Consider the following 20767-nt stretch of genomic DNA (forward strand, 5'->3'; position numbering starts at 1 on the left):
AAGCAGAAATAGTCCCCAACTCCCTATTACTCCTGTGGCAGAAATATGCTCAAGAATATTTCAGAATCTGATATAGGAACTATACATGTCCCAGACAGAAGAATGGGCAGAGCTGTCTGCCTGCAAATGGAACCACAAAAGTATTCTCAGAAACCTTTCCAAATATTCCTTGATTTCTTGATCTCACATAAATTACGAACATTCAGTGACTTTATAATTTGAAAAGATTGTCACTAAGATAATTGTTGTTCATAAAAGAGTACTGAAGTAGTACAAGTTCATATTGTTCAGTGTTTCTGTTAGTGTATGTGCTACTCTAATGAGAATCACTGCATTGGCAGGCTCCATATGTCTCTACTGCCATTTGGGTAGGAACAGAAAACAAACTGTGGGTTGCTCCTATAGCATTTGGAGGATTCTTTTGGCTCTAATCTGCTGTTAAATCTGTTCTTCTCTAGCGCTGTAGAGTGATCTCCACTGTCAGTAGCAATTTATCTTTTTTAGAAACTTAGTAACTGTAGGGAAAGAAAAGCACAGAGAAAAGGAGTGCAGAAATTCTATATCATTGCACTGTTGGGGTAGTTACAGGTTTTTTCTTTTAAAGAATTGTTTTAAAAAGAAGAAACACTGAACAAGGATTTATAATGGCAGTTATTTTGGATGAACTTGCTTGAAAACTTGCAGAGGCAGAATGCTGTATTTGTTCCCAGAAGTAACCATGGATTTGGTATGTTTCTGAATTTGGACTGTCTGAACAAAAGAAACCCATAGTGAAACTGAAAGGGTTGCCTTTTCCTAAGAAAGTGCAGTCACAAATGCATTTATTAAACTTACTATAGTCCTGCAAAAACTTTTACTGATCCTCAGAGCTTGTGCACCAAATGTAGGTTAAACTTTCCCAACATTCATTCAGAACTACTTCATTACAGTTATTTATCGAAAACGTACGGAAAATTACATTTTAGAAAAAGAAATAGAAAATCACATTGGAGACTGCAATGTAATTTTATAAGGGATCCTCAAGCACAAAGATTTGGTAACAGAATACAGAGTGAAATTCTCTGTTTCCCAAAATGTAATATTTTCTGGGTAGACATTTAGCAGGTGAGCTGCTAAGTGTTTTAGATGCTCAAAAAACCACAGTTCACTGAAGAGCTACATTTGAAATCTGAAAGCATTAGTTTATTTGCTTTTTATACAAATGCTGCACAGAAAAATAAGTTTTTTTGCTAGCATCCCTAAATAAATATAGACATGACAAAAATCAGTTTACTCACTGAACTGAAAACCTTCTTATTTGTGACTGATGGTATTGCTCCTAGATACATCTTTAAAGATAGTGTAGCAAGAGATGTTCCTCCATGTTTCTTGACAGCTTCTAATTACAGATTACCATACAAGTGGGACCTGGATTCCCATGGTGCTGAAGTTAGATCTGCTACAAGTGCATAAGGGCTTTAAAGCACTTTTGCACTGCAGTGCAGTGACGCAATTGCAGATCGGAGAGAGAGATGTGAGTCTGCTAAAGCAACTTAGCCTGAGAATTGGTGTTAGGGTAGCTTACATTAGAAAGCTGCAAAAATGCCTTTCTAGGACCTTAAATATTTGGTGACTTTGTCTTATACTACCGCAAATTGATAACATTGTTATCACAGCTCAGGTGTGATAAACTTGATACAATAAAAAGTAGCTACCATCAGTGTTAGAAATATCAACAAGGCAAATGTCCTGAAAGTCATCAATAGGTGAACGCACATAAATGCATGAACAAGTTTAACTATCTCCCAGCTGGAGGAGAAGAAACAGTGATAGTAAGAAAGAGAAAACAGAGAAGGTCTGGAGTGGTAATTTAACCCTCATGTCAGCTCAGAACTGTGTGCTTAAAAAAGAAAAAAGCTTACTCCAAAATAGTTCATAGAATTCAAAATCATGTTCTTGTGTAAATGCTACAAAAAATAGTTTTATTTGGTAGGAAAATATATTAATTTCAACATAAATATTCAGCCTGAAACGTTGCATTTTATGCAGAAAGATCAAAGTGTTTGTACACTCATGTCTCAGATATCTTAAATAGCTTCCTTTGAAGAAGAGCAAAATCAGTAACCCTAAACCTCAGTAAGTTAGTACTTTGACAAGTTAGGTTGACAGAGTAAGCTCTTGTGCAGACATCAAAGTTTCCCTTCGTACTGTGGTCTTCTGTAGGGTTTAGTTTCTTCATCTTCACATCATATATTCCAGTGGTGACTCCGTAGTAGGCTGAATTCAGCGATGTGTTACTACAGTAGTCTTGTTCCTGGGCACTGCTGGTTTTTCAGGTAAGATGAATGTGTATATAAGCCAAAGTTCTCAGAATCTGAACAGCAATTAAAATTCTTGGTCCACCTTCAGCACTGTGGAAGTGCCTTTGCCCTTTCTATTCGATTCCAGTTCTCTGAATTTAGAAACCTTGAGAAGTGGCAGGCTGTTTCATCTAACACTACATTTTTGTTTAAGACAAACCTCTGGCTTTGCAGTGTCACTTGAGTGGTAATAGCCAGGTTCTTTGAGCAGATGGAGAGGCAAGTGTCCTTCCAAGATTATGTTCTTTCACCAGCCTCATCTTTGTGACATATCACAGTCAGGCATCTCCACTGATGGTACACGTGTCAAGAGAAGGCTTACTATAAGACTGTTCTATCCTTGTCCATGCTTTCAAGGTGACATTGTTTCTGAAATGGCCTTGGTTATCCACTTTTTTTTTTTTTTTTTTTTTTTTTTTTCTTCTGGCTTCAGGGTAACTCTTAACTCCTTTTGAATGAAGGAAGAAGTTCTTAGCATTTTCATGTAAGTGGGCATAGTTCATGATGTGAATTGCTGGAAACGAGGAGGAGGATGAGCACAGTGCATTAGGAAAGTTGTCAGTTAACTGAAAGAGCTGGGCAACAAGTGCAAGGAGGACTAGTTGAAGTGAAAATATTTTTTTTTCTGGTTGAATTCCTGCCATCTGAATTTTCAGTGACGTTTATATTTTACTCAGTATTATCTTAAAAGCTTTCCCCTCAGATGTGCAATATAAAAACAGTGCTAGAGGTAGAAAAAGAATTCAGTGGAATTACCCATCCCTGTTGTCTTGATTTCTCTGGGTGAGCTAGTTTATTCATGCTCACTTAAAAGAAAACAAAAACAAACAAAAAACCAACAACAAAAAGAGACATCTGCTCAAAGCTTGATGAAAAAATCTGCTGAGAGCCCTCTACCTCTCAGTGGAGGCTGATATTCCGCAGGCTTTGGAGAACCTCAGGGTGCCTTCTCTTGACATGAAGAGCAACAGAATAGGCCAGTGCAATGCCATATGCTCCCAGGCCTGGCATTGCTCAGATTTGAAATGATACTGCAATTTCTCTGTTCTTTTGTTATGGGGCTGCATATAAGGATTTACGTATAATCCCCCCCTGTGATAATCCTTATGCTTAATGCTTTTGATCACTTGTAATTTTTTTCCCATTTTCAAAATACGTATAATTCTATTCAGGGAGAGAGTAAACCTCAGTGCTATACATAGCTGAGGTAGCTGGCTTTTCTTAGAGTAAATTTTAAGAGGAACTTGGTTCTCAGGTATTCAGATGCTGAAATTCACTGTGATGGTAGAAAATACAATCCTGGAGATGAGCTAGAGCTTTGAAAATCAGTGGATTTGCTGTAATTGAATAAAGTCAGTGTTTTGGGTGACTTTGAATGCAACTGTGTGTCAGAAAATGTAGGTGAGGTATTTACTGAGAACAGCAGCCCATCTACACCCTGTGAAAGTGATCGGTTTAATTGAACTGTCATGAGGTTGGGCAGCCAGCACTTGCAGGGAACCAGGCCTGTTTTCTGAAAGTCAAGGATGAAGTGGTTAGGGGATCAAATGGCAAATGTTTAAAGCTCTGGTAATCCTGTGTTCTACAGGATTATCAACATTCAGAATATGAGAATAGTTTAACTGGAAAGAAGGACAGATATAAAGAAGGAATAGATATTTATATCCAATGTTAAAGTAATTAAAAAACGATGTGTACATGACAAGTTGTGGGTTAGTACTGTTCCAGTAAAGGTGGTCTGATTTGCCATTCTGCAATGTCAGAGATGTAACACAGAAGTAATTACAACAATCTAGCTTGCCAAGGTTTATCTTTTCTGGCATCAAATACATTACTGACTACAAAATCATTTTTAAATGCTCCAAGAGGGTTAAACCATGAAAGTAAAGACTATTAAGATGAAGCTGGGGAAAAAAAAAAGATATATTTTAGCCAATTTATCAAAGCACTGGTGTTGAAGCAATTAAATAGCAATAGGAAAGTGCCATCATCCATCACTGTTAACTTTGGAAATCAGTTTTAGATTTATAACTAGGATAAATTGATTTAAACTCTCTGTAAAAGAAGATCGTGTGACAGAAATAGGAGAGTGAAGAAAATATTGCAGAGGTTGAGTGGGAAGTGGAAATCTGAAGAAACTGCATTTCATGGGTGCTTCTTTTTCTGACTTTTCACTTTGGATGGGCTAGCAAATTATTATGTTTTCTTATGAATATACCGCATAGTCTGCCACAAATAAGATGAGTGATTCCAGAGAGAGCCTACCTCAGTCAGTGCTTTGGGATGATATTTGTCATTTTCAGACTAGATGAATGTCATTGGACTGTTTGCAAGAAGTAGGTGTTTTTTCTTTAATGAAATGTTAAGTAGAGTAAAAAAAAAAAAAAAAGGGGTGAAAGTACTATCTCTGAAAACATGCTTTCTCTGTGGAATCTTTTGCTCTCTGTGTTCGTATTTCTTACAGGGTTTCTTGGAGGAAGAGTAGGAAGGGGGATTACAGGAGCAAGGAAATCAGATACTAGTGCATTCCTTAAATCAGTAGTCAGTAATAACGAGAAGCTGCACAATGCATAAATCATGACAGATAATTTTGAAGACATTGACTTTGCACATAAAAAAAATAATAAAATCATTAACTAGCTGTAGCATCTTTTCTTCTATTTCAGACTATTTAGGAAACAGATTTTGCAGATTTAAAACTTGATGCAGTGAATGATCACTTCAGGTAGAAGGCCGTTAATAATATATATGTTTTCTAAATGATCTCTACTGGGAGCTGTGCTTCTTTTGCTACCACTTGCACATTTTACAGATAATATGAGCTATTTCCTGGAAGGAACTTCGGCAAAACCCAGCTTGAATTTATGCTGAGTCTTCATGGAGAAATATGGATATAAACTGCTAAATTTCAGATCTGGAGTAAATTAATTAAATGGCAGTCACTTTGCAAATGGCTTTTGCTCATTATAGTAAACTAATCATAATCAGTGATTGGCGAAATGTGAATTGCATGATTTGCCCAAGAGGCATGACAATTTTTTGGATTGGATAAATTACTTCATTAAGTTCTGCCTCTGGACAATGAGATTTCTGACTCACTGATCAGTGTTCTAAGAGATGAGTTATTCTGTGCAATGAGTTGAATGGAAACTCAGTAGAGAAAGTTAGTGATTTGCACATCTGTACATCTGTAGTATAAAAAATTAAGAATATTCTAGTTGGGTAATGGCCAAATACTTTTCAGCTCTGTAAAGTGGTTGGATGGGTGCAGAGCTGTCATCTTGGTGTGGACAGGTGTCAGCAATCTAAATACTATAATGACTTCATGATCCTCCCCAAAAGGAAAAAGAAAGCATATCAGTAATAGTCTCAGGTGGTACTGCAGTTCACCAGAATGAAGTAGTGTCTAACTTTGATGTACTTAAAAATAAGGACCTAAGTACTGTTCTTAGTTTCCGAAAATCTCAGAACAAGCAACCAAAAAATAAATAATTAAAATTGAACAATCTTCTTTAGAAGTTATTATCTAGACTAATAGATTAATGTTAAAGGTTTAATTTCTGTTTTTTAGCACTTAACAGAAATAATCACAGAATCACAGAATTGTAGGGGTTGGAAGGGACCTCCAGAGATCATTGACTCCAACCCCCCTGCCAAAGCAGGTTCCCTACAGCAGGTCGCACAGGTAGGCATCCAGGCAGGTCTTGAACATCTCCAGAGAAGGAGACTCCACCACCTCCCTGGGCAGCCTGTTCCAGTGCTCCGTCACCCTCACTGTAAAGAAGTTCTTGCGCACATTTGTGCAGAACTTCCTATGCTGCAGTTTCTGGCTGTTTCCCCTTGTCCTGTCTCCACTCACCACTGAAAAGAGTTCGGCCTCGCCATTCTGCCCCCCACACCTTAGATATTTATAGACCTGGATCAGGTCCCCTCTCAGTCTTCTCTTCTCAAGGCTGAACAGACCCAGTTCACTCAGCCTTTCTTCATAGGAGGGATGCTCCAGGCCCTTCACCATCTTTGTGGCCCCTCCGCTGGACTCTTTCCAAGAGATCCCTGTCATTTTTGTACTGGGGAGCCCAGAACTGGACGCAGCACTCCAGATGAGGCCTCACCAGGGCAGAGTAGAGAGGGAGGATCACCTCCCTCGACCTGCTGGCCATGCTCTTTTTAATGCACCCCAGGATGCCATTGGCCCTCTTGGCCACAAGGGCACACTGCTGGCTCATGGCAAACCTGTCATCCACCAGGACACCCAGGTCCCTCTCTGCAGAGCTCCCCTCCAGCAGGTCATCCCCCAACCTGTACCAGTGCATGCAATTATTCCTCCCTAGATGCAAGACTCTACACTTGCTTTTGTTAAACCTCATCCGTTTTTTTTTTTTTTTTTTGCCCAGCTCTCCAGCCTGTCCAGGTCTTGCTGAATGGCAGCATAGCCTTCAGGCGTGTCAGCCAATCCTCCCAACTTCGTATCGTCAGCAAACTTACTGAGGGTGGCCACTATCCCCTCATCAAGGTCATTGATGAAGATGTTGAACAAGACCGGACCCAGCACAGACCCCTGAGGAACACCGCTAGTTATAGGCCTCCAACCGGACTCTGCACTGCCAACAACGATCCTCTGCGCTCTGCCAGTCAGCCAGTTCTCAACCCACCTCACTGTCCACTCATCTATCCCACACTTCCTCAGCTTTGTTATAAGGATGTCGTGGGGGACAGTATCAAATGCCTTGCTGAAATCAAGGTAGACTACATCCACTGCTCTCCCCCCATCCACCCAGCCAGAGACAACATCATAGAAGGCTACCAGGTTGGTCAAGCACGACCTCCCCCTGGTGAACCTGTGCTGACTACTCCTGATAACCTCCTTTTCTTCCAGTTGTCTGGAGATGACATCCAGCATAAGCTGTTCCATCACCTTTCCAGGGACAGAGGTGAGGCTGATTGGCCTATAATTGCCTGGGTCTTCCTTCTTGCCTTTTTTGAAGACCGGAGTGATATTGGCTATCCTCCAGTCTTCAGGCACCTCCTCCGTCCTCCAAGACCTCTCAAAGATGACAGAAAGCAGTTCAGCAATCACCTCTGCCAGCTCCCTCAGCACCCGTGGATGAATCCCATTGGGTCCCATGGATTTGTGAACATTGGTGTTGCCTAGGCGCTCCTGGACCACCTCTTCCCTGACTGAAGGGAGGTCTTCCATTCCCCAGATCCTCTCACTAACCTCCAGGGTATCGGATTCCCGAGGGTGAGCTTTTTCACTGAAGACAGAATTTTTAAGGATTCAAACAGGTGACATACAAAAGACTTAGATTAAGTGCCAACAACATTTGTCAGAAAAATGATTATATTGCTTATTAGGTGAGTTGCTATCACTAGAAGAAATAGCCAAGCTTTGTGTTAGTTCCAAGTAGCTGAAATAGTAGCAGAAGTTGCCACAGAAGAAATAACAATCTTCAAAAACAGCAGTTTATTAAGTTTTCAGATTGTTCTTGATAATTTGAGTTTGAAAATGAGCTCATGTTCCCAAGAAATCTTTGAATATATCTTTTCCCTAGTCATGTCAAAAAGTGAGAGTAGTAAAAGACTAGATATCTTCACAAGTCCTGCCATGTTTATTGTACTGTTATGGCTGTACCCGCAGTACTGCTATAATGTGGAAGCCAGAGCAATACTAGCTATTCCTTAATCATGACTGTAGTGGGCTTCTAGTACTTCCTTTGAAATCACAAATACAAGTAATTTACTTTAGCAGTGGTACTTGGAAAACAGGCTGCTTCAGAATTGCACTACGTGTCTGCAAAGTAATTATCAGCTTGATGATTTGAAAATATTCCATCATTTCTCTTCTTATCAGTATCTTCCACCAGTGTGAAGTATGGGGGGAAAAAGAACCAGCCAAACTCATTGATTAACTTTAGTCACTTTGCAAAAAATACAGAAACTTTAGAACATAGAGAAGGACAAAGCTCGACTACTTGGAAATGCACTGAAAGGGAAATACATTTTATTGAAATTGGTTAAATGATTTCTAATACACAAACAAATGAATTAAGGACTATATATCAAGCTGATAGAGGTGCACAGAAAAAAATGGAATTTCGGGAGCAGAATAAATATAATTTGCAAGGATATACAGATAGTTTTAAAAATGTGCAATAATAAATCTCTTAAGGATCAGTAAACAAAAAAAGTTGAAAGTTGAACTGAAAGAACAAAGTCATATAAGTAAATGCAGTACATGGAGATGCAAAAATGGATGAGGAGTTGTTAAAGCAAAACTGGCTACAAGAAAAATTATTGGAGGCTGTCAGAAACTAGTACAGATAGAATACCGGCTTGTGTGTGGTGATAGTTAGTATTAAGTGATAGTTGGCCATAGAAAATTTGGCTTGAGATTAGTTTAAAATAGTCTGTCCATGGAGATCTTGTTAAATGAGTTTGCTATAAGAATAAACATTCTGGAATGCTTCCTTGTAATTAATGTTGGTTTGTTAAAGAAACAAGACCCTAGGTTACAGATGACTTTTTGATCAGCAGAAAGCTTTCAAATCAGGTCATTGCATGTATATTCAGTGGTTTATTAGTAATACAAATGGATATTCTGGGCTGAAAAACAAATTTGCCTTTCAAAGAAATTAGAATAAAAATGAGCTTAGATATTTCAGTTCTTTTGAAAAATTGGTAGAGAATTGAAAAATGCTTAGTTCATTATGTAGCAGGATACCACATGTAGCCATACTGAAAGTGCAAAAGTGAGCCTGGGATGGGTTAGGGCCTGGGAAAGCAGACCACAAAAATGTACTTGCTATCGACATTCAAGCACTCTTGTTTCATCCTAAGATCTGAATGTTTTGCTGCTGGCAAAACATTTGTAGTTTGTTTATTCTTAAGATAAATATTTGAGCTGTTCAGAAGTTGATTGCAGTGTGCTTTTTGATTCTTTAGAAATCACGGTTATGGTTTCTTGAGCAATATAAATTGCCAGATTCTTTCCTTAGCAAACTGTTTTCTCCATCTCTTATCAGTGTATTTAATAAGTGATGCAATGACTTTGTACAAATTTTCAGCTTATTTTTGTATACGGATGTAGAATGTTCCTGTAACATAGATTCCCAGATCTAGATCTCTCTTCAGATCTCTGAAAATTCAGACCTGGCTCTAGATTTTCTATCTGTATTAGGGATGTTTAGACTTAGATTTGCTGAAGTCATCCTAGTATGGACTCTCCTAATGGTTCCTTGAGAAAAACTATATAACTAATTTTCCCTGCATAGAACTAATTTTGGACTGTACAGTAAGTTCAGAACTGACAGCAAAACATAAAACAGTATCCCAAAATGTTTCATGATTACTTTCATTTCTCCTACAAATTCCCAAGTGCACACAGTTTAAATCCGTTGAGATGATTGTCACTCTCAGAAACAGACTAAATATGTTGCATTTGTAAATAGTTATTCTGAAATACGAGACATTGTAATGAAGATTATCTGTGTGATGCTATCCTTTCTCAATGCATATATTTAACTTGAAATATACAGGAAATGAAATGATGGCAAAGACAAGGCTATTTTAAACTGCTTTTAGTGGGTTAAAAAAGCATTTAATTCAGAAGGTATTGTTCCTGTGTTACTGCCACTTTATCTTCTCCTAGACTCTGTAAGGGTTCTAGAGCCAAATGAAACTAGCATGAGAGTGAAATTTGGGAATCAAGAGTTTGAGGAGATGAATCACAAGAATGGAAAAATTTCTTCATTTGACTCAGAAGTGGGGTATTAGAAGTCAGATGCATTAGGTATGCATTCAGGAGAGAGTGAATGGAGTCTTGAAGGCAACTTGCTTTGCAGTTGTGAGAATGTAATTATAATGGCCTTTTAGTAGGGTGAAAATATCTGGTTTCCCCAGAGATGACACTGGCTTAGCAGTGCAGGCTTTCTGACTTCATAGTCTAATGCTTACTTCACAACATGCTTCATTTCTCCTTATGTGATTAATTGGAAACAACATTGTTTCAAGCCACAAAATGCAAGTACTTCTTCATTAGATTAAACAATTTTTCAGGAGTCTGCTAAACAGAAGAGGAGATAAAACTGGCCCTGCAGTCTACATGTGAAAACTTTCAAATTTTAAATATAAGGTAACTGTAGAGAAGATAATCAAACGTATTACCCATCACTTAGACAGCCTGGAGAAAATTGGCTGAAATGGCCACACAGACCCTTTAACAATGAAATAGAAACTGAAAGACTGGCAGTTGCTAATATTGGTGTTTTGAAAAGAAAAGCATCCCTGAAGGAGAATATGGCTTATCAGATGTTGGAGGACAGATGATAAATTCCATATTACTTACAGCCATTAGTTATGCCAAGGGCATATGAGCTGCAACACAACTATAACACAGCGTCCTGCTTTAAGCATTACAAATATAACTGTTAGGATAAAAGCCTTCCAGCATTCTGTACAGACAGTTACATTAATGCACAAAGTCAGCATTTAGTAATTACGAATAGTCCAAGACGATTCACAATCTGTATTTGTGCTGTAATTTATTTGGGTTTGTGACACAGCCTGCAATCTATTGTAAAAATGGGGAAAAAAAGGAAGAATGCTATGTAGACAAAGATTTATGAGATAAAAGAACAACTATGGAAGACGAAGGGTATTATTGGGTATTATCCCAATAAAAACAGCATATTAAAATGTAAATAAATTTACATAGTTACAGAATAACCTGAGATTTAATGAATAATTCTTTTCGACTAGATGCAATCAAGGTAAAGAAATGAGGAGCAGTAGGAGTATGAGCTTACACCAATCAGTGGAACATAATAATGGAAAGCCAAATGAGCTAACGTTCTTTGTCCCTTATTATAGTGGCCCTTTTAAATAAGATTTTTCCTCAATCTGGTAATCCCACTAGGTAATATATTAAAAGTTTACCAGAAGAAAATTACTGTATTTGAAAACAGAGCTCTTTCACATTGAGGGAGATTGAAACTGAAGAGCAAGAACTAAGGCTGACATAATTCAAGAAACAGACAATGCACTGTTACAAATGTTACAATGCACTGGGACTCTCAAGCTGTCCTGAGCTAGTTGAAAATGAATGCCTCAGCATGAAGAGATCTCTAGGCTATATAATATTGTTCTCTTGCTCACTGTCTTTGTGGTCCTCTGAGATGATCACTTGTTGGCAGTGTAGGCTTCAGTCAGCTCTGATTTATGTTATGATGAGCAGGTTCTCCTGGCAATGCCAAGATTTTGGTAGTGCAAGAGATTTATGGTGATGTTAGTCCTCCAATCTTATACTGGATACGTGTCAGTGGTTTCTGAAAAACAAACCTGTAATCTTTAGAAAATTGCAGCAAAAATGACAGGTTCTAGTGCTGAAATACAGTTTAGGAGGAGGAGGAGTGCTGTGTAACTCTTTCCTCTGAGTTTCTTAGAAACAGAGTTTGCATATGTACAGTGTGCTCTTCAATGTTGTTTTTTCCATGCATGCATTACCCAAATCTCATTTAGTTTTATTGAAGCATAAAGAAATTCAAATATGAATAAAACTTCCTATGAATAGTACCTGTTAAATCTCCAACCTTAGTCCAACAAGTAAGTGGAGAAATTTTCTTGCTACAATTTTATTGTACTTCATAAATGAAATTACGGCAGAAAGTCTGTTTTGAAACTGTAAGGCATCCTTTTAAAGAGTTCTGTAAAATATAGAAATTTCTAAAAATATAAGACATCATTGTTATCACTTAATACATTGTACTTCAATATCAGGTGAACAATTATTGTTGACTTTAAAAATTACATACTCCTGTTTGGTTCCTGAACCAGAAGCACAGAAGTAAATCACTCTAGACATGTGTCTTCTCCTGCAAGAAAATCACTGGTTTGTACTATGATTTTATTTTAAATGCAGTCTAATATATACTTTTTTTTTTGTAGCTGTAGGAACACTAACAAAGAAATAAATGAACTGGAAGTCCCCTAACTCATAAAGGGAGCAGAGAATGCCAGTTGTGTGTTTTCAAAATGAAGTTCTTTAACTTCAGGCCACACAATTTATGCCACTTACCACACACTGATTGTATCACTGTTTTTCCTTTTTCATAGCACAGAGTTTTAGATCTTCTCATTCCAGCTGGCACGTTCCTGATGCGTAGTAGCAAGATATGAGTGACAAATCTAACTCTTAAAGATAAATTCAGTAAAGTTATTTTTTAGAAACTTTAGAGCAAAAGGAAAGAGCTGTATGTATCAGTCTTTCTTGGAGGAAAATAAGTTTATTTCCAATTTAAGAAAAAGGTCTTATAACCTTTTCAGCATAGAGCAGATACAGGTAATGCATTTCAGCCATATTTCTAGTATGACATGAGGCTTAGAGTTAATAAGAAAATGTGCTTCCTTTTTTTGTTGTTGGTTTGTAAAAATAGAAATACCATTGCATCATCTGTGCATTTTCCTAAACTAATTAGTAAAAAAAAAATCAAACTGAAGATACCCAAGATCTGGGATACACTGCTTAGAGAAATTGTCCTCTTCAACAGTCGATGGGCTTAAGCACTGGTTAAATTAACAGTTGATCAGTGATGCAAATTTGGATGAAGATAAAGACTGTGAAATTCACTTCAGGAGGGAGTGAACTGGGAGGATTAAAAAAATAAAAAATACAAAAAAATCTGAAGTACCTGAGAAACTTTTTCTCTTTTCATATAAGATGGAAGGGGAAAAAAAAATTACCTGGATAATGCATTCTATTAAAATGGGCTTTACTCTTAAAGTGCAGCAGAGTGACAGAAAATGTGCTCTTCTGATAAAGATGACAAGAAAACAGGACACAAAAGCCAGAAACTAAAATCTAGCTTCTGGTCTGCCAAAAAGTCAAATAGAAGAATCCTTCTTTCTTGCTTTACATAAGCCAACTGTGTCTCTTGCCTTTTCTTCAAACTAGTTGTTTGATACATTTTGATTCTTTTTAAGACTCTTTGGTTCTTGTGTATCCTTTCTTTGTGTTTGCTTGTTTGCTAAGACGGTGAACTGCAGAGATAGCATAATGAAGGTTAATGGAGCTCTCAGATTCATGGAACTCATATGAATTAGAAATAACTACTAACACAGAGGAGGCTCAACAGCATCAAATCTAAAAATACTTCACCAGAATTCATAATGGACTAAATAACACTTGCAAACAGCTGCAATGTAATTTTGCCAAACTGAATAAAAACAAATGCCAAGGAAGCGTCAAAGTGAACAAAGGAAGGATCCCTCCCATTTCCCTTTGAAAGTATTTTTTCCTACATTATTCCTTTCATAGAAAGAGATAGCATAAGAATAGAAAGAGGAAGAAACATGAAAAACCAATCAGCTCTGAACCATTCTCTTTTTCCTCCTATTGATAAAGGAATATACGTTCCTCAGAGCTCTCATCATTTGAAGCCGGACACACAAACAGTATTCTCCCCTTATTTAGGTAAACACTGCAAGCATTACAAACTCAGCACTATATAGTGAAATCAACTGTGTACCTGCTGAGGAAAAAAAGGAAAAATGGGTCCTGGTCTGCTGTTCTTGCGACAGAATGCTATACAGAATTTCAAGCAGGGCAGAATACAGGAACAGATACAGCTTTGCCTTTTCTCTTCCCAAGATACCTGCCACTGCAAATGAACAAGTGTGACAAGAATAAGAATTTTTTCCTTATACTAAAGCAATAATTAACATCACTGGGAGGAAGGGGAAACAATCGTTTCATTGTGCTGCATTCATGTAACAGTACAGCAACCAAACACTTATTAAGAACTGCATCCTGAGGGCATAATGTAGGTGACCTATATAGTTTCCAAAGACTTAATCTTCTAAAGAAAGGAAGAATGCTCGTAGATTATCTGGAAATGAATTTTACTCTATACAGTGGAAAAGCTTGAAGGGTTTTGAACTCGTATTTCCTTAAGAGATCACTTGGCAAATAATTTACTGCACTTTCATCCTTTCAGGTTCAGTCAGTAAAGAGTAGACAAATTTTACATTATGGATTTCCTGATGGGCATGATGTGGAAAATCCAGGGAGATGGAAGCTGTCCCAGCAGCCCTGTTAGTCAGCCATCTCCCAGGTGCCAGAGGAATACCTCAGAGGGCCTCTGCCGAACTACCACATGTGAGTCAATTGTAGGATATCCAGTCTCAGGTTCTTTGTTCAGCAAAATTTTAATTTACAGAAGGTCATTAAGTATTTAAGCCCTCAGTAAGTCTGACTGAACTCATCATTTCATTCTCTTTGACTTACAAATTGCTTCTTTATTCTCCTTGGGCAGTGATAATGATTTTTATTTAACTTTAACCTAAGAATGTCATTGTATTTTAACATAATCATTGCAGCTTAGAGGAGGGGGGCAGGGGGGGGAAGAAAAAAAAAGCAATCTTGAAAGTTTTCCATATGTTATGAACAGTGTGACAGAGTGCCTTACTGTCATGGATATAAAACTACAGTTCAATTCCTAGAACACTGGACTGTCTGCAGAAGAGGTACAGCTGAATGCAGTCTGTTGATTGTATTTGAGTACTCCTGGGATGAAACTTTGCCCAAAAGTTGTAGCTCTGGAATAGAAGGGTTATTTTACATGTGCTATAAATATGCATTTTGTGTGTCTCTTATTAGCATGTCTATATGCTAATTCACAATCTATGAAGAATATATGTGCATATGTGACATCTAAACTATGTACAGTAAATACTAGACATTAGATGAAGATTATCTTATCATTAAATCAATAAGCATGGTAAAGGCAGTCACATATTAATAATGTGAAGCAATTGCTTTGTACAGCTAAATTCCTGTTCAGTTAGGTTAAGGATTGAGGATTTTGCTCCATGCTGTCACCAACTGCACTTTCTGGACTGTAAGTGTGCACAGTAAGAGAAATTGTGTTGGCTTTTGCTGTACAGAGAGAAAAGATACAATTCCATTTTTCTCACCCTGCTATTGGAATGTTCTCAAAATAGTATTTGAAAATTGAGCTGGGGAAAAAAAAAAACACCACGGATTCAAAGCTACCATATTTGTATTTTGTGGATTTTCAGATCTAGTGTTAGCAGACTTTGAAACGGTGCCTGCATGATAATTGATACAAAAAATAATGAACAAAATCCTCAGTGAGTACAAATGAGCTTAGCTCCATAGGCTTTTCTGTGTACAAAACGCAACTCTGAGTTTAGCTTTAGGTGATCACCAATGGTGCCTCTGAGTATTAAATGAAAGTGGACTATGCAAGTTTATCTGTCTTCTCTGAAAGTAATGAGCCCAACTTTGTCTTCAAATAATCTAAGAGCAAACTTGAAGTGATTCAGTAGCTGTCATCAGAATGCTACCTTGTTTACAGCAATTTAAGGGGTATATCAGATATTCATTGTCTGGGCATTGATTTTGCTCGTTTGTTTATCAGATAAATAGAATGAAAGTTGTGAATTTTGCTTTCTAAAGCACAAAAATTCTGTTTATTGTTTAGGGGAAGAAAATCTTTATATGTGCCTGGTCAGCTGAGAGCAACCTGTAGTAATGTGCAATTGTTTTGTTAGAATGCATTGTTATTTTTTGGATACAAAAGTCTTGTCAGAATATGTGGCAATTTTATTTGGCTAATGATGAATGGGGAGCAAATAGCAGCATGGCTTTCTTTGTTATAAATCTTTCAAGCAGAAAAGACGATTGAGAATTTCCCTGCACGTGAAACAGACTCCTCTTTTGCACTAGAATGGGTGCAGCTCCTGACTGACCCTGACCTCTCTGAGAAGCTCTGGTGACAGAGATGTCTCCCAGAATGTCAGTTAATATTCCTTTAGTGAGGAAGAGGGAAGGAAGAAAATGAAGGTGGGGAGGTTAAATAATGGTGGCCAGATTCTAGCTTTTAGTGATGCGTAGGTTGTCATCCCATGCACAGCCAGTAATTACAGGCTTGGGGAGGGCAGGATCGCTGCTAACAGTGTGATTGCTAATGTGGTTGGAGTCCCTCCCTGTCAGAAGTACAGGCCAGAGTTAAGCAATCTTCCTTAATCTTCATGCACCACATAGAACCTGCATGGACAAAGCAAAAGGGCTCATCAGAACAATTACAAGTTCTGTCATCCTTGAGATCAGTACAGCCCTGATCTGTTCTTGTGAAATAGCCAGAGTTGCAGAATGATGCAAGCAATCTGCTGACTGCATTGATCTGCTGTGGCTGCTCTTCCGCTTAAGTCAAAATAAATTTCTTCATTAATTGTATGAGTGAATAATATAATATAATACCACTAATGAAGAAATTAGTTTCTATTCTCCATTTCCTGCAGCTTATATGTGGGCTTTTACAGATCTCAGTTAAAGAGGATATTCCCCTCCCCCTTATAAATCTTTGGAAATCACAGAGGAAAAATACCTAAGTCGTCTGAAGTTTGGGAAACTTTCAGAAAGTTCCCTCCCATCCCCCCTCCAGGCAATAAAAGAAAAAGAGCTCATAAATAGGAAAGTAAAGTCACTCTTTCCCCCATGGACCTGCTTTGGAATGCTGCTGTTTGTATTTTTCTGATACAGTGTCTTTATAACTTTGCATCATGAATAAATAAAAACTGTAAAACAGCTCAGGACTCTGTATCCCTTGAGTAGATGAAACTTTTAGGATCAGATGCCTCTCTGATGTTCTTTGGCCATAAGTCAATCCTTTGCCTCTGCTTGCTTGCTGCAGTGCAGATAGTCTTTGCTACTGTATTGATCCTTGAGCAGCAACGGTGACCTAGGTTTTCTAATGCCTTTTAATTGTACCTGCAACTAACTTAACGTCAACATATCCCTTTTCTAGCTATAGAATAAAGCAATTTATAGCCTTGAAATTGTGCTATACAAATACTGTGTGGTTCCCACAGTAGCAGTCTTGTTTATTCTTCCTCATACAGAAACACCCATGGACCTATTTAATACTGTATGAATTGCCTCTTAGAAAGACAACTGTTGGAGTTGTATATTTGCCAAAAATAACAGGCATAAAATAGTTGCCATAAAAAGGATGCTCTCTGGTGTCTCTGGCAAAAGCTAGGGTATTGCCCTACTTCAGATCTAGCCTTGAGGCTTTTGATACACATCTGCCTCTGACAGTATCCACTCTTCCAATCTATATGGTTAATTCTGAATGATCAGGTTTGTTGTATGTGCTTATTTTGTATCTTACCTGGTCAAATATTTCTAATGTAAATACCCATTTGAATTTAAGTATTTATGCAAATACTTCAGTTTATAACTTTGAAATTATACATACACCCAGGCTAATGAAAATCTAATAGAAAAATGGTCTTGAAAGTAAAAAAAAAAAAAAAGTATAGATATATTATTCACTTTTTAAATTGGTGGAAAATCCCCATAATACTTAAGTCTTAGTGCAATGAGAGAGAATAGTAAGAATTAAAAATGCTATTTGGCAACTTAGTAGCACCATAGAAAATGCACTGTAATGATGACTACTAATGAAGCTTTTTCTATTCGTGAACATCCACCTATGTATTTCTATAGACCCATCTTTCAAAGATGTATGCAATAAGAGAAGGAGAAAAAGAAAAAGAAATTTGATGAAATATTTCAAAATCTGAATGGATAATATTTCCACTTAGCCTTGAAAATATATTTAATTGTGCACATTACTTAAATATATGAATTAATGGCTTCAAAGTCTTGTAAACAGAGTTATAAAAAATGTAAAACAGAAGTAGGATAGAACTATTTTTACTTGTAGCAAACTGCTTGAAAGTGATGGCTACTTAAAGAGAATGAGAAAGTCTAAGGAACAGCTGTAAATCGTACTGTGTCGGATTCTGTTTCAAATACGTAGTAGATTATTCCTTGTTTTGTTTGTTTCCTGACACATTTCTGAGACATATTTTGAAGGAAAATCAATCATCACTTAGTCTTTTTCCTGCAGCAGAATAGTACTCAGTATTTTTTTTGCAAGGTTTCAGTGGCTGTTCCTTTTCTGTCCCTTTTTTTCCTTGATTATGTACAATGAGTCAGAGATCTTTTCTATTTTCTCTATCTGCTATAATTGTATGGAATTACTTTTTAGCAAGAATTTCAGGACTGTGCATTTCCCCTCCCCACTAATTGTTATAACACAGATATTGCTTGGTGTTCTTGGTGTTACTTATAATTTCTGTTTTTGACCCATTAGCTAGTAGAGTAGGAGGAGGTGAAATTGGTTCTGTGTAAACTTTGAAGGGCCCCTCTGGGTGACTTTGTTACACTAGGGACTGAATCTGATTGGGAAGAACAGGGAAATAAAAATTGCAGTGGTACAATGTGTATTGTGTATTGTAATATTCTGTAAGATGCTGAGTCCAGTCATTGGCATGGTTAAAAATAGGATGCAGATATACTTAATAATGAGGCTGAGCAGATACTGTGATCTAACCAATCTGACAAAATTAATTTCCTCTTTGACTAGAATGAGTGTAACAAAGAGCACTATTTTCAGCAACATTTCCATAAATAGTTCCTGATGCATTGCTTTTATGAATAATTCACAAATTTGAATGTTAAAATTTGAGATACTTTGAATTATATAAGAAATATACTGATATTTCTTAAATGAGCAGGCAAAACTTGTTACCCTATACAAATGCATGTAAAAATTATAAATTCTTTTTCAAAAACATTTTACGGTATTATCTTAGCATTCTTCTCCAGCATCAATTTCACTTGGTAGAAAAGGAGCACAAACTTTTAAAGCTATGTTTGCATGAGTATTGGAACGAGTATTTATGGAAGATTTTATTTTTGTTCTTCCTATCTACAAAGGCTGCTCTGAAAGTAATGCCTCCTATTTCATTATGTTGCCCACAGTGTCAGAGGAGGTTGGCGGTGGTATGGCAGTAGAAGTTGAACCTTCCCAGCAATATTCCATTACATTTTATTGCTGTGTGACAAATGGCAGTTTGACAAAATGACATCTGACATGAAAGTGTGGATGGAGCAAAAATGTGCCATGAAATTTCAAAAAATGGCACCCACTGACATCCATCAACAATTGTTGAACATTTATAGAGACTGAACAGTGAGGTCATGGGTGGTGTGTTTCAGCTGTTGTGACAGTGACAATGTGTTATCTGATGCAGATTTTTTATAAGTATGGCATGAGGCTCTTGTTCATTGCTAGCAGAAATGCACAGCTAATGCTGGTGACCATGTTAAAAAATAGTGTTTTGTAGCTGAGAATTTCCTCTATCAAATAGCATTATTGTGCTCTTTGTAGCTGTTGTAGTTTTTATGGGAGTAAATAAGAGACATTACTTTTAGAGTGACCTAACTAGCATGGACAGTGCATTTGAAAAGGGAAATGTTGATTCACTTTGTTATTTGTAGCCCTCTTTTTCTTTTTTTTTTTTTTTTTTCTGGTATCTTGTACACATGTGCCCCTCTTTGACAGGCATGGGCCAGCTGACTAGTCATGGATCTAGAAACATACTCTCAGTCATGACTGATGTTGCAGATAAGAAATGAACCTAACTTTGCTGCTGAAGCCATTACCTTTTCCTGGAGATTTTCTGTTTTTGTTCTAAGTGAATGGCAGTGGGAAGTACAGCCACAGGCATTTCTTTGGGAAAACAGCAGTATATTTTTTAATGAAATAAATCCCAATGCCAATTTACCTTGACACTGTTCATCTAATTTTTAATATACTCATTTACTAGGTTTATGAAAATATATTTATGAAAGACAAAAGAGTCCTGAAGATATGTTGGTTGTTTTCCCCAATGGGCATCTCAATTTTCAGTATTTTCAATGTGTTTCCAGTAGAATTATTTACCTTAATCACATGCTGTATTATTCGGGTTTCCTAATCATCCCTGCCTAAGCCTGCTCTCCTAATTGTTTAGTGCACTTAGCACATTTCCCACAATGTACCCATGCTATTTAGTGCATTCTGCTAAGCCTACCCTTTTGTCCTTCCCATTCCAACCTAACACTGTATCACAGTCTGCTATTTAAAACTGATTTTAATTTACCCTGCAAGTCAGATATTTCATGCATTCTGCATTTGTAATACAGGCATTGCACCAAACACTGTTCTTCAAAAGAAAAAGTTTCCACGTACCACATGGCAACTGAAGTATTAAAAAAGTGTTTGAAAGCATTTGACTGCTAAACTGACTTTCTAAAACTTGGTTTTCTGAGAGTGCTTGCAAGCTATGGCTACTGACTGTGCAATAGCGCCACATCAGACTTGCTCTGGGCATTTTGCCTGGCTCCCTGCACTGTGTTTTCAGTGGGTAACAAACCAGAGGAGAGCTGAAAAGAAGTCCTGGTGCTCACAGGCCAGGTCTCTGTCCAGACAATGAACAAGTCAAGCCTCTGAACAGCGTGTATTTGGTGTTCAGTCTAGTCTTCATCAATTTCCGCTTGCAGAAAGATTTTCTAA

General features: G+C 37.4%; 1 protein-coding gene across 1 annotated transcript in view; it reads right to left on the reverse strand.

The window, feature by feature from the left end:
• OLFM3 (olfactomedin 3) overlaps positions 1-20767 on the reverse strand; it is a gene marked incomplete at both ends in the record, with an annotated part of 47696 nt that overhangs the window by 17448 nt on the left and 9481 nt on the right. The window lies entirely within an intron of this gene.

Source organism: Tetrao urogallus, assembly GCF_951394365.1.
Source record: "Tetrao urogallus genome assembly, chromosome: 5".
NCBI classification, from domain to species: domain Eukaryota; kingdom Metazoa; phylum Chordata; class Aves; order Galliformes; family Phasianidae; genus Tetrao; species Tetrao urogallus.